Genomic DNA, 12,401 nt, shown 5'->3' on the forward strand with positions numbered 1-12,401 from the left:
ACTGCCTATGGAGCTGGCAACAGAGTCGGACAGCGATGAGGCTGAGGAGGAGCATGGGCCAGTCCTGGAGGCTGGGGAAGGCCCAGATGAAGGCTCTATGTCACAGGCTGAGGTGGGGCCAGGGCCATCGGGGAGTGAGGTGCGGACTCCAGAGCCTCCAGAGACTGATAGTATTGAGGCAGAGGAACAGGAGGAGCCTGTTCCTAATGCACGCATGAGAAGAGCTGCCAGAAGACAAGAGCAGCTAAAGCAAAGAGGACAACTCAGGAGTAGGACCAAGAGATGATTGGCCTTTCCCATAAGGCTTAAAAGACCAGCAAAGGTGTTTGGACTTTGCCGGAAAACAACACTGATAGCTTCATCTTCTAGCATTTATTTTGTATCGGTGTCTTCTGAACTTTTGCCAAGAAAGGCCTTTGGCAGTTTGCCTAATTGGACCAAGGTTGGTGATAGGACTGAGGAATTAGTGTTGGGAGGAATTTGCTTTAATTTAGTTGAGCTATGCTGGGAATGAAGTAATTCTCAGCTGCTCGAATAAAGTTTGTTTGTTTTTACACTGACTGAGTTTCCTATTACCCACTTGGGCCTGGGTCACAACAGAGCAACCTAGAACTAGAATTCATATCCTAATAGTGAGAGCTCTCAGCTCATGGAAAAAGCCTGCCTTGTGGATGCTCCTTGTTGGTGCTCCATCGCTGGAGGCTTTCAAAAAGAGATTGGACAGCCATTTATCTGAACTGGTGTAGGGTTTCCTCTTCAAGCAGGAGGTTAGAATAGATTCCCCAACCTTTCGGACCTCAGGGACCACTAAATTCATAATTTTAAATCCCGTGGACCACTAATATGATCTGCCTAATGACCGGCTGGGTGGGCGTGGCTAGGTGGTCATGTGACTGAGTGGGCATGGCCAACTTGATGTTACTCACATCGAGGTCCTCTACTCACCCCTCCCCTCCCAGCCACTCCTTGCCTCTCCACCCAGGCTCCTTAGGGCCCCAACAGGAAGCAGTTGTTGGAGCTAAGCAGCCACCATGAGAAAGAGTTGGCAAAACAGCTCAGTTCAAATTGGATCTGACCAAGAAGGAGGCTCAGCAGAAGCACTTCACTGAGGACTACGAGCATAGGCTTTTCAAGCAGAGGGAAGACCTGCGGAAGTGCAAGGCCAGGTACAGGTGCTTGGAGGCTCAGCGGCTGAGATAGTCAGCCAGTTCCAGGCCATGATGCAGTCCCACTGGAACAAGGTCCTCCGGCTCTTTGCTACCAGCAGCACTTTTTTTTTTATTTATTTGAATTTATATCTCGCCCTTCTCCGAAGACTCAGGGCGGCTTACATTGTGTAAGGCAATAGTCTCATCCTACCTTGATGAACGTATCTCTTCTTTTATGTACACTGAGAGCATATGCACCAAGACAAATTCCTTGTGTGTCCAATCACACTTGGCCAATAAAATTCTATTCTATTCTATTCTATTCTATTTGTATATTTATATACAAAGTCAACTTATTGCCCCCAACAATCTGGGTCCTCATTTTACCTACCTTATAAAGGATGGAAGGCTGAGTCAAACTTGGGCCTGGTGGGACTTGAACCTGCAGTAATTGTAATTGCAGGCAGCTGTGTGTTAATAACAGGCTGCATTAGCCTGGTGAGCCACTTTCCTCCAGCCTTTGCCCAAAGCCCCATACCAGGAGGCTGAAGCAGACCCCAAGTGGGAATTTCTGCCCCCCTCCGACCCACACAAGAAGATCTCAAAGGGGGAGACTCTCTGCAGCAACACAAACGTTCATTGCCCGTATCTATCCCAGGGGCCGTAGCTGGAGGACCCCTGATTTAGTGCAATATAAAAAATGCAAATAATTGTTCTGCGGACCACCAAAATTTTCTTGTGGATCACCAGTGGTCCACGGACCACCAGTTGGTGACCACTGGACTAGAAGACCACCAAGGTCCCTTCCAACTCTGTTATTCTACAGTTCCGTGAGAATTATTATTAATGCGTATTGAATGGTTGGAAAAGCCAAACAATATAAGAAAGAAACCAGCATGTGTGTCATTGATTAGAAAAAGGCCTTTAACCTTTAAGCCAGGTTAGCAGAAGACACGAGGGAAGAGTTGGGACTTGCAACAGGGTTAATAAAGTTGGCAAGTTTCTCCTCCATTCCCGTGGGTTTTCTTATAAATAAGAACATCTTTTTAAAAAGAAGCAGATGCTGAGTGCTGTGAATTGTGTAGAATTTCAGGCCTTCTCTCCTGCAAGTGAGCAAAAAGAGATATGAAAAGTTACTCAGGAAAGCTCAAATGATCAGCCTGACTAGGTGGCTCAGTGGCTAAGACACTGAGCTTGTCAATCAGAAAGTTTGGTGGTTCGAATCCCTAGTACGGGTCTCCTGCATGAGCAGGGGGTTGGACTAGATGACCCCCAGGGTCCCTTCCAGCTCTGTTACTGTTACTGATGAGAATCCGCTTCATCATCTTTGACAGCATTGCTGTTAATTGGTCAATTTGCTCGATATATACTGAAGAAAGCTGGATTGGAAGAAGATGATTGTGGTTGTAAAAGTGGAGAAGGAACAATTAATAACGAGGAGGAATAAATAGGCCATAATCAGCCGATTTGGCTTGGTGGTTGCTTTAGAAACTATGAGTTCCAGCTGGGTGATTTTGGGCCAATGACCAGGAGAAGGTGAATTCTAGTCATGCCTTAGGCATGAAAGATAGCTAATAAAGGCAGAATAAAAGTTAGGATAGATGGATAGGATAGGATAGGATAGGATAGGATAGGATAGGATAGGATAGGATAGGATAGGATAGGATAGGATTGGATCAGAGGTGGGTTTCAGCAGTTTCTGACCAGTTCTGGAGAACTGGTAGCGGAAATTTTGAGTAGTTTAGAGAACAGGTAGTAAAAATTCTGACTGGCCCCTCCCCCATCTATTCTCTGCCTCCCAAATCCTAGCTGATCGGGAGGAAATGGAGATTTTGCAGTAACCTTCCCTTGCCACACCCACCAAGCCACACCCACAGAACCGGTAGTAAAAAATTTTGTAACCCACCACTGGATAGGATAGGGTAGGGTAGGGTAGGGCAGGCTAGGGTAGGGTAGGGTAGGGTAGGGTACAGTCAGATAGGGTAGGGTAGGGTACGGTCGGGTCGGGTCGGGTAGGGTAGGGTAGGGTAGGGTACGGTCGGGTAGGGTAGGGTAGGGTATGGTCGGGTAGGGTATGGTAGGATACAGTCGGGTAGGGTAGGGTAGGGTAGGGTAGGGTAGGGTACGGTCGGGTAAAGTAGGGCAGGTTAGGGTAGGGTAGGGTACGGTCGGGTCGGGTAGGGTAGGGTATGGTAGGATACGGTCGGGTAGGGTAGGGTAGGGTATGGTAGGATACGGTCGGGTAGGGTAGGGTAGGGTAGGGTACAGTCGGGTAAAGTAGGGCAGGTTAGGGTAGGGTAGGGTAGGGTACGGTCGGGTAGGGTAGGGTAAGGTAAGGTAAGGTAAGGTAAGGTAAAGTAAGGTAAGTTATGGGATGGTAGGCAAGGGTGGGGGAGGGGAGGACAGGGCTGGACTGGATTGGACAGGACAAGAAAGGATAGGCCTCATTATGCTGATAACTCTAACATAGAACATAGAATAATAGAGTTGAAGGGACCTTGGAGGTCTTCTAGTCCAATCCCCTGCTCGAGCAGGAGACCCTATCCCATTTCAGATGAATGATTGTGCAGTCTCTTTTTTTTTATTTGAATTTATATCCCGCCCTTCTCCGAAGACTCAGGGTGGCTTACACTGTGTCAAGCAATAGTCTTCATCCATTTATATATTATATACAAAGTCAACTTTTATTGCCCCCAACAATCTGGGTCCTCATTTTACCTACCTTATAAAGGATGGAAGGCTGAGTCAACCTTGGGCCTGGTGGGGCTTGAACTTGCAGTAATTGCAAGCAGCTGTGTTAATAACAGACTGCTTAGTCTGTTGAGCCACCAGAGGCCCTCTAAGCTCTAGTAACAAAAACCAATGAGCACAGGGGGGGAAAAAAGCACTAAGATTAAATATAAAGATGACCAAACTAATAAGAGCAAGTATAGCTGCCAGCCATAGTACGGAAAATAAAAATTTGAACTGATAGTTAGCTTTTGCCTTTTGCAACTGAAAAGAAGGGGTTGAGCAGTATAAGTTTAATTAGGTCAGAAGTGGCTGCATCATTTGAAGGCTGAAAGGTCTCAATTAGAGACAGATCATCCTGGAGAAAATTTATTTTATATGGTTGCTGAGAGTTCACGTTGATCTGATGGGATATGATCAATCGATCAGTCAGTCCAACGGACTGAAATTTCCCAGTTTATAACCGAAAAGGTTACATGAATGGTGCTAAAGTAGAATCAATGTTAATTGACGTGCACTAAGGTAAAGGTGAAGGTTCCTCTTGCACATATGTGTTAGTCGTTCCCGACTCTAGGGGGCGGTGCTCATCTCCTTTTCAAAGCCAAAGAGCCAGCGCTGTCCGAAGACATCTCTGTGGTCATGTGGCCGGCATGACTAAACACCAAAGGCGAACAGAATGCTGTTCCCTTCCCACCAAAGGTGGTCCCTATTTTTCTAGTTACATTTTTTACGTGCTTTCGAACTGCTAGGTTGGCAGAAGCTGGGAGAGGGAACGGGAGCTCACCCCGTTACATGGCACTAGGGATTCGAACAGCTGAACTGCTGACCTTTCGATCAACAAGCTCAGTGTTTTAGCCATTGAGCCACCACATCCCTAGTTTGTGTACATATGCATTAGGCACAACTAAATGTAAAAATAAAATAATAATCAACAAGTCATTTTATAAATGGTTACACACTAAGGTTTAATGGTGGTTTCTTTCTGATATGTAAATGAAGCACTGCATATGGTCAAACTAAAAGAAAAGTTATCAGTCTTACCTTGATGTCAAGGTACATTCATAGCAGGATTGCATATTGCTTCACTTTGATTCCCGATAAATAATGTGCCACCCACAACTTCAGTCAGACTTTTGTCCAAAGGCCTCGGCTTGAAAGGTTGGTCTCATTTTTAAAAATAATTACAAATCGTCAAGTATTTGGATGTAACGGCCTTCATAAACTCTATTATTAAATAGCTCTCCAGACCTGAGTCCCAGTTCCAGATTCAGTAAAGTATAGCATTGAAATGCTAATAGCACTTCACAATGCCTTGGTAAGGCCACACTTGGAATACTGCATCCAGTTTTGGTCGCCATGCTATATTTGCTAGACCAATTCTAGAATACAGCTCGCCTGTCTGGAACACTCACCACATTTCTGACATCAATACAATTGAACGTGTCCAGAAATATTTTACAAGAAGAGTTCTTCACTCCTCTGAAAACAACAAAATATCTTATCCCACAAGACTTGAAATCCTAGGCTTAGAAGACTTAGAACTCCGTCGCCTTCGACAAGACCTAAGTTTAACTCATAGAATCATCTATTGTAATGTTCTTCCTGTTAAAGACTACTTCAGCTTTAATTGCAATAATACAAGAGCAACCAATAGATTTAAATTTAATGTTAACCGCTTTAATCTAGATTGCAGAAAATATGACTTCTGTAACAGAATCATCAGTGCTTGGAACACTTTACCTGACTCTGTGGTCTCTTCCCATAATCCCAAAAGCTTTAACCAAAAACTTACTACTATTGACCTCACCCCATTCCTAAGAGGACCATAAGGGGCATGCATAAGAGCACAAATGTGCCTACCGTTCCTGCCCTATTGTTTTTCTTCTTTTCTTCATATGTATGTATGTATGTGTATATATGTGTATATATGTGTATGTATATGTATATATATGTATATATATATATATATATATATATATATATATATATATATATATATATATATATATATGTATATATATATATATATATATATATATGTATATATATGTATATATATATGTATATATGTATATATGTGTATATATGTATATATATATGTATATATGTGTATGTATATATGTATATGTATATGAATCTCAGGCTTCAGCTTCATGCTTCTGGGAGCAATGTGTGATTGCAGCTGTTTCTTCCTTTTTAGGAAAAGGAAGAAACAGCTACAAAAAGAAAGAAACAGCTGCAATCACACATTGCTCCCAGAAGCACGAAGCTGAAGCCTGAAGATGACGAATGAGACTTTGTCGAAACGTCGCCAAGACCATTCCAATTTTACGCGGGAGAAAACCCGAATAACCAAAGACCTACATACAAACATCAGCGAAAACCTCAGAAATATATTATATATATATATATGCGCTTATACCTCCTTATATTTCCTCATATATATGTTTATATACTATATAATCTTTTTGTGTGATGCTTATATATATTGTTGTGACAAATAAATAAATAAATAAAATAAATAGAAAAGATGTTGAGACTCTGGAAAGAGTGCAGAGAAGAGCAACAAAGATGATTAGGAGACTGGAGCCTGAAACATATGAAGAACGGTTGCAGGAATTGGGTTCTATTGGCATTCTTCAGTCTCAAAAGACTATGGTATCGTGCTCTGGAAGGAGGTCCTAAAGCAGCATCTAGTGTGGCTAAAAAAGGCCAATTTGAGAGTGGCAATCCCTTCCACACTGAGGGCAGATACATTCTGTCCCCTGCCCAGCCCCCAGATTTCGCTGATTCCGGGACTGTCTCTTTCAGCCTGCTGAACTAATGTCTCTTCGAATTGGAGAAGGCCATGCTGCTGAAGGAATTGGGTACATCTAGTTTAATAGAAAGAAAAGGTGACATCATAAGCAGTCTTTTACTATTTATTTATTTATTTGTCACAACAATATATATAGGTATCACACAAAAAGCTTATACAGTATATAAACATATATATGAGGAAATATAAGGAAGTATAAGCATATATATGTAAGAAAAAACACACACAATAGGACAGGAATGGTAGGCATGTTTGTGCTCTTATGCACACCCCTTACAGACCTCTTAGGAATGGGGTGAGGTCAATAGTAGAGAGTTTTTGGTTGAAGCTTTGGGGATTATGGGAAGAGATCACAGAGTCAGATAATGTGTTCCAAGCACTGATGATTCTGTTACAGAAGTCATATTTTCTGCAATAGATGTAGATGTAGACGTATTGTCGGTGGTGTTAAATAGTTTGACATTGTCAGCAAAGAGAACACAATTACTTGAGATATAGTCACAAAGATCATTTATGTATAGTATGAAGAGTGTTGGTCCAAGAACGCTGCCTTGAGGAACGCCACTCTTGACAGGAACAGGATTTGATAGAGCATTGCCAATTTTGACCACTTGTTGTCTGTTAGACAGAAAAGCAGATATCCAATTGTGAAGGGATCCTGAAATGCCATAGGATTTTAGTTTTAGGAGAAGTTTATCATGTACTACTGAGTCAAAAGCTTTGCAGAAGTCTATGTAGATTGCATCTATTGTTTTGCCTTGATCAAGATTTGTAGTCCATATGTTTTTACAGTGGAGAAGTTGTAAGTTACATGATAATTTTTTTCTGAAATTTTTTTTCTTTTCTTTTTTTTTGAATAACTTTTTTTTTGAATAATTTTTTTTTCTAAGGACTGCCAGAAAAGAAGAGAGGGTCAACTTATTCTCCAAAGCACCTGAGGGCAGATGAAGAAGCAATGGATGGAAGCTCAAGAAGGAGAGAAGCAACTTAGAAATATTCCAAAGGTGCTTTTTTCAGGAGGCAACTGGACTTTCTTGATTTTTTTTTCCCTTTGAAAACGTTTCGCTCCTCATCCAAGAAACCTCTTCAGCTCTGACAGAATAAGCTGAAGAAGCTTCTTGGATGAAAAGTGAAACATCTTCGAAGAAAAACAAACAAACAAGAAAGTCAAGTCAAGACAACCATGGATGACTAAGAATCTCTAGACTTTTAGCTGTACAATTTGGGATGAACACCTTTTGAATGCTGTGGGAGTAGGAAAAGATTTCCAGGAAAAAAAGTGCAGACTACAGGAACCAGGAGCATCACTCAGGTGACCGTGAGGATACAGATAAATCCCCAGGTGACCTTAACAACTCTCTAAAATGATGCAAATGACCAGCTGTCTGCAAGGAGTATCAATCCTTCCATTCCCCACCATCCAGTCAGAGCTGAAGAAGCTTCTTGGATGAGAAGCAAAATGTCTTCAAAGAAAAAACCAAGAATGTCCAGTTGCCTCCTGAAAAAGCACCTTTGGGACAACCGTGGCCTGGATGAGTAAGAATCTCTACAGACTTTTAGCTATACGATTTGGGATGAGCACCCTTTGAATGGTGTGGGAGTAGGAATGGATTTCCAGAGGAAAAATTGCAGGCTACAAGAATCAAGAGCAATACTCAGGTGACTTTGAGGACACTTGGAGATAAACCTCCAAGGGCTTCAATGACCCTCTAAAAGGATGTAAATGACCAGCTGTCTGCAAGGAGTATCAATCCTTCCATTCCACACTATCCTGTCACGGCTGAAGAAGTTTCTTGAATGAGAAGTGAAACGTCTTCAAAGGAAAAAAAATGACCAAGAAAGTCCAGTTGCCTCCTGAAAAAGCACCTTTGGGACAACCGTGGCCTGGATGACTGAGAATCTCTACAGACTTTCAACATAGAAACAAGGAGAAATTTCTTGACAATGAGAACAATCAACCCTTGGAACAACTTGCCTTCAGAAGTTGTGGGTACTTCATTACTGGAGGGGTTTTTTTTTTTTTTAATTTATATCCCGCCCTTCTCCGAAGACTCAGGGCGGCTTACACTATGTCAAGCAATAGTCTTCATCCATTTGTATATTATATACAAAGTCAACCTTTATTGCCAACAATCTGGGTCCTCATTTTACCTACCTTATAAAGGATGGAAGGCTGAGTCAACCTTGGGCCTGGTGGGACTTGAACCTACAGTAATTGCAAGCAGCTGCTGTTAATAACAGACTGCATTAGTCTGTTGAGCCACCAGAGGCCCAATCTCTTTTTAAGAAGAGATTGAACAACCATTGTTTAAAATGGTGTAGGGTCTCCTTCTCCTTTTCCTCCTCTTCCTCTTCCTTCTTTTTCCTCCTCCTCCTCTTCCTTCTTCTTCTTCTTCTTCTTCTTCTTCTTCTTCTTCTTCTTCTTCTTCTTCTTCTTCTTCTTCTTCTTCTTCTTCTTCTTCTTCTTCTTCTTCCTCCTCCTCCTCCTCCTCTTCCTTCTTTTTCTTTTTCCTCCTCTTCTTCCTCCTCCTCCTCTTCCTTCTTTTTCTTCTTCTTCTTCCTCCTCCTCCTCCTCCTTTCTCCTCCTCACTGCCATTGAATGTGTACATATCCATGACACAATTATATCCATTTCTATGATCTGTTTTGTGAGACCGTGTGAGCATTTCCTCCCAAAGCTCTCCCTCTCCAAACAAAATTATTGAAATGAGAGAAGAATCTCTAAGACAGATTAAATATTTAATGGATAGCCCCCATACCAAAGTATAGAATGGAAATGCATCACAATCAGTTGGTCTGGACCTAATTTTGCTAACCTAAAGATTTCTCCATTAAAGTTAATGCGAGCCCATTTTGCATTTTCAGATTGCTCCAGCTTGTGTGTGTGTTTGTGTGTGTGTGTGAAAAGCTCTCTCAATGCATCTTATTTCCATTTTTTAACCCGACCACCCTGAGGAATTCTTAAGTGACAAGGAGATGGAAAAATACAGATGGTATAATTATATATTTTGCAGTTGATTAATCACCGCAAAACATTAATCACATTTGGTAGAACAATAGATAATCAAATTCTTTATAGCCGAAATTAAGTTTCTTTCTGATAAGGAATGGGTTCCTTTAGGATATTGATGTGATATTTGCAGCAGCTGGTGGGCTTCTACCTCACATCTGCATTTGTTTGTCATCCGCTTTAGGGCATTGGCAGAGAGACGCCTTTCAGGTTCATTGCCTAAATCCAGGCATACATGTTGACAATAGCAGAAGGCTGCCTAAGACAGATACTTGCAGATCAGAGTCTTTCAAATATGTTGGCCCTTACTCCTTCCCTAGCTCAAATAAAATATTCATAGTGAAACCACTCTCTGCTTCATTTCCCGGACTAACCAATTCACATATGCTCACATTTTTTCCCCGAGATGAGCTAATTTGGGGCCAAGAAAATGTTTAAAACGTGAACAGCATCCATTCTGAAAAAATCACATCCAGTTTGCATAATCTAATTTTTCCGTGCATTAGAGGGGACCTGAGATCAGCCAACTAAATCCCCTACACCAGGGGTAAAATGCTCCCGGTTCGGACCGGATCGCGTGATCCGGTAGCGATGGGGGCAGGTAGTTCGGAGAACCGGTAGCAAAAATCCCTGCCCCCCCAATGCCCACGCCTCACTGTTCTTCTTCTCTGTCCCTGAAGCTCTCAGTGGTGATATAGCTGCAAACGGCCTTAAATGACTGCCGCGGCACTTCAAAGGGCCGCACTACAGCTGATCAGCGCTGTAGTATTTTTAAAGAAGGTAGACCGGGCCTGTCAGTAAAAGGCAATTGGTAGACTTTCTGAATCATCCGAGTCCAGGAGTCCGGGTCCAGGAACCTGGGTCACAACACTATCCCTCACCGCAGGGTCCTTCCCCCAGGGCTGACGATTGGGATGCGGTCGGGCTGGGTTCTGCTCATGGAAGGTTCTGCTTTAAAGAAGGTAGACTGGGGCCTGTCAGTAAAAGGCAATTGGTAGACCGGGGCCTCTATTTTTAAAGAAAGTAGACCGGTGCCTCCCAAGTTTTGTATACTTTATTATTTTTATTATTTACTATTATTGACCATGCCCATTCAGTCACCTGACCACCAAACCACACCCACCAATTAAGCCACGCCCACAGAACCGGTAGGGAAAATTTTTAGATTTTCTACACTAAGAAAACTAACAGGGTAGGATAACATATCCTAAACTAGCCCTTTTCCTTGATATGCTTATTTTCTAGACGGAGGGGGGCGGGAAATTCTACGGCCGAAGAAGGACATATATATCTGAGATCCACTGTAGATTCATTACTGTGCAAGTCATATAGAAAAAGAAGAGAACGTTAAAGAACATGAGGCAGCTGCAGAAGAAGATGGACAGGCAACATCAAAGACACGCTACAACAGCATCAAACAACAATGGTTAAGGCCACCAGAAGTGCAAGAGGAGGAGAAAGAGGAGGAGGATGGGGAGGAGGAGGAGAAAGGAGGAAGAGGAGGAGGAGGAGGAGGAGGAGGAGGAAGAAAAAGAAGGAGGGGAAGGGGAAAAAGAAAGGAGGAGGAGGTGGAGATGGAGGAAGAAGAGAAGAGGAGGTGGAAGAAAAAGAAGGAGGGGAAGGGAAAAGAAAGAAGGAGGAGGAGGAAGAAGAGAAGAAGAGAAGGAGGAAGAAAAAGAAGGAGGGGGAAGAGGAAAAAGAAAGGAGGAGGAGGTGGAGGTGGAGGAAGAAGAGAAGAAGAGGTGGAAGAAAAAGAAGGAGGGGGAAAGGGAAAAAGAAAGAAGGAGGAGGAGGAGGTGGAGGAAGAAGAGAAGAAGAGGAGGAGGAAGAAAAAGAAGGAGGGGGAAGGGGAAAAAGAAAGAAGGAGGAGGAGGAGGAGGAGGTGGAGGAAGAAGAGAAGAAGAGGAGGAGGAAGAAAAAGAAGGAGGGGGAAAGGGAAAAACATGCCTCCCACCGACCCGTACGCTCTCACAGAGAGGGACTTCTCAGGGTGCTGTCCGCCAAGCAATGTCGGCTGGCAGCCCCCAGGGGAAGGTCCTTCTCTGTGGGGGCTCCCACACTCTGGAACGAACTTCCCCCGGGTTTACGCCAAATACCTGACCTTCGGACATTCCGTCGCGAACTGAAGACACATCTTTTTATTCGCGCGGGGCTGGCTTAAATTGATTTTAACAAATTTTTAAATTCTTATTAACTAATTTTAAATGGGGTTTTTTAGCTTATTGCATATCTTTACTTTTCAGGCCAATTTTAAAATAAGTTTTTTAACTGTATTTTAAATTTGTATATTGTACCGTCTGTTTTATTCTTGCCTGTACACCGCCCTGAGTCCTTCGGGAGAAGGGCGGTATAGAAATCAAATAAATAAAATAAATAAATAAATAAAATAAAAAGAAAGGAGGAGGAGGAGGAGGAGGAGGAGAAGAAGAAGAAGAAGAAGAAGAAGAAGAAGAAGAAGAAGAAGAAGAAGAAGAAGAAGAAGAAGAAGAAGAAGAAGAAGAAGAAGAAGAAGAGCAGCAACAACAACAACCCAGAAATACATGGCCAAATCAAAAAGAACATTACAAGGATTATTTAAAAACAAATATTTAAAGCAGTCTATGAAACTGAATTTCTGTAGACCTTCCTGCAATGTTCTAGCCACCTTAAGATTGTTTTCGGAACGAGTAAACTTAACATGGAGATGTTAGTTGAT

This window comes from Ahaetulla prasina, chromosome 2 (assembly GCF_028640845.1).
Source record: "Ahaetulla prasina isolate Xishuangbanna chromosome 2, ASM2864084v1, whole genome shotgun sequence".
Lineage (NCBI taxonomy): Eukaryota > Metazoa > Chordata > Lepidosauria > Squamata > Colubridae > Ahaetulla > Ahaetulla prasina.